General features: G+C 34.3%; 1 non-coding gene across 1 annotated transcript; it reads left to right on the top strand.

The window, feature by feature from the left end:
• The first annotated feature begins 493 nt into the window (after positions 1-493).
• LOC140239361 (small nucleolar RNA snR51) lies at positions 494-594 on the top strand. Its single transcript, XR_011901978.1, has one exon. It is a non-coding gene; the product is annotated as a small nucleolar RNA snR51 (small nucleolar RNA).
• Positions 595-3,040: the final 2,446 nt, after the last annotated feature.

The following is a 3,040-nucleotide window of genomic DNA, read 5'->3' as shown; positions in this document are numbered from 1 at the left end:
TGAAACTGTTAAAATTTCACTTTTTTCTTCCATATGTCAAAAATATTTCAAAGTATCTTAATGGAACTTAGTACATATATATATATATATATATATATATATATATATATATATATGCATTTACTGACTGACAGTGATCATGTAGGGAATTTAGGTGTCATGGGTTAAACGTAAGGGGGTCAAAGGTCAGGGTCAACTATTTCAAATGTCATAGATTCCCTCTTATCTATGCAATGCCTGCATGATTTTTTTCATGAAACTTAGTGTATGCATGTATTACCCAATACAGATTCTCTTCGAAGTTTCTTGCTAAAAGGTCAAAGGTTCAAAAGGTCAAAGGTCATGTTAATGTGCTAGATTTCACTTCTTTAACTTATAAGAGTCAAAAGCCGGGTATAAATCATCAAATCCCCAAATACCTGCACTCTTCATAGACAGTATAGCCATTCATCCTGTCGATAAACCTAGTTCAAGGAAAGAGAACATTCAATGCATTTGTGACAATTTATTACATTCACATTGTACAGGAAATGGATTTCAACCCCGACTGCTCGATGATTACAATATACAATACAATATTTAATGACTCACACTGAACGATTTTTTTCGTAGATGCTGACCCCGTCAGGAAAATCCAAATCGAGAAACTGACCATTCTGGTACCAGATGCATATTATTGTGAAATGTGTGCAGCTCTGGGGTTTGAGGACGGAGAAGCACAGCAGATACTAGAGAAGGCAAACGGTGACTACAAACAAGCCAAGTCCGATGTCTTCAACAGCTGGGTAAACAAAGAAGAAAGGAGCCAAGGTGACCTCAAGGAGGCTCTAAATCGGGTCAACTTGAGCGGTCTCTACGATAGTATGTGGTAAGATGCACTTTTATTTGGATGTTTGTCTGTGTAAATGCATATTATGCGTACTGAAGTAGACACACACATTATCATGTTAACGTCTTATCTTTTTCCACTATTTTTATAAGGTTGGACATTGTGACTTATGAAAAATATTATTAATTTCAACACTACTAACATACCATTCACCATACCTTCTACGATTAATGCATACAAAACGATACAAGGGAAATATAAAGATAACTATGAAAAAAGTATACATTTCCTCGACTTGTTACTGACATGTTCAGGCTACATTGTTCCCACTGTCCTTCTAGAGAGGTACAGCGCTTTTTATTTTGCTAGAGATATGAAAATATATTCCATTCTCTATACTTTTTTCTTTATGTTGTTGTACACAAGTGACCTCACAGGTTGTCATAGTTGTAGGGCCTAGTAGTTTTCTCATTTAGCTATGGCTTCACAGAGAGTTGAAAGATTCATTGCTTTTGTACAGATTGTCCGATTTTCCTTAGTTATGCTAATGTGTTCATTTAGCTTCTTTGACTCAATTTGCAAATAATTTTGGGTGAATTTGTCCTTTATGTCCTTTGGTTTTTATTTACTGCCTAAGAATCACGGTATTCCCTACTTGGGGTGATTTTGATGGCATCTTATGTATTTATATGATAAGAATAGCTGAATTCGTGTGAGTTTGTTGTGGTTATATTTCTTCCTACATTGCAATATATTTCTTGGGAATTTGTAAAGAAAAAATCCACCACGTTTTTACTTTCAATTTCATAAGAAAGACAAAAACAAAATCCGGCAGAAAAGTGCAAAAATGATCTAAATCGGATAAGAAATAAGGAAGTTATGACATTCTAATTTTTTACAATTTTCCGAAGGACACTTCTTAACCAGTCGTTATGAATATTAAAATCAAGAAGTTGGCGATGTCTAGCTCTGACATTTTTTTATTCATTTCATGTATACAAATGACAAAAATCTCATATTTCTGTTGTATAAATTAAAACTTGCCTTTAAACCAGCAAAATTAAACAAAGCAAATGATATCAACTAATGCTATAAAACAGTGAAGAAATGAAATAATTAGAAGTGTTAAATAATGCCTGTAAGATATTGTACACAGATTTGAAGCAGTTAGATTCTGAGCCAAGGCAGAGACAAAACTGTCTCCTACACTCTGAGAAAAATAGGTTCAACTTTGCATCTTTACGTGTGATGCAATGGCAGCACCTTTTACAGGTGCAACTTTGCAGTTTTTACGGGTGCAACATTGAACTTTTCAGACCAGTGAGCACCCTTAAAGATGCGGCTCTGCACGCGTAGAAATACAAAGTTGAACATTTTTTTCCAGATTGTGTACTAGCCAATGCAAATCTTCATTAATACATATATATATATATATATATATATATATATATATAGATATATGGGTGAGAATTTTGAACGATGTACAATTGCCAATGTTTGCACCTTATGACACTCTTTCCCTTAGAACACACCAAGATGATCTAAGAAACCAGATTCTTTCATGTCATCTCAAAGCCTGGTAAATTTCCTTTCAGGAAATGTATGGTTTGGTTGACTTTTGACGGATATTTTGCATTTGACAAGGACTTAAAGCGTAAAAATACAGGAAAACGCTATTTTCACAATAATTTCGTTTTTTCAAACCAATGATGTGCCTTTTTTCATGGTACGTAGCATCTAATATCTGACCGTTTTCTGCACTGCGATCTGACATATCATGGAAATGTACCACAAAATTATAAGAACTTTATAAGAACGTATAAAATTACAGAGAACAATTGAAATATCAAAGTCCTAAACAGACGAACGTCCGAGATGCTATTTTTTCTATCGCTGCTGCAAATTCTACTTTGTTGTCCCAACTGTAATGTATACGCAAATTCGTTGTTCCACCTAATGTACATATCCTGCAAAAAAATTGTACGTCTGCTGGCTGTACATGGGACGTAGCATTTTTTTATACAAGATTATACTCAATTTTCGTCACGGACGTTCGTCCGCTATTTACTAATAAAGATCGTAGCCCATTAAACGTTATTGGCGATATTGTTCTGAGTCTTAATCAACTAAGATCTAGCCACACAATAGTATGTTTGTTTTGAGTTTCTGTTCATCCCTTGTCAAATGAGAGCCGAAATTACATTTTTAGAC

The sequence above is a fragment of the Diadema setosum genome, chromosome 15 (assembly GCF_964275005.1).
Source record: "Diadema setosum chromosome 15, eeDiaSeto1, whole genome shotgun sequence".
NCBI lineage: Eukaryota > Metazoa > Echinodermata > Echinoidea > Diadematoida > Diadematidae > Diadema > Diadema setosum.
The sequence above is the reverse complement of the archived record's forward strand: the minus strand, read 5'-3'. Positions and strand labels throughout refer to the sequence as shown.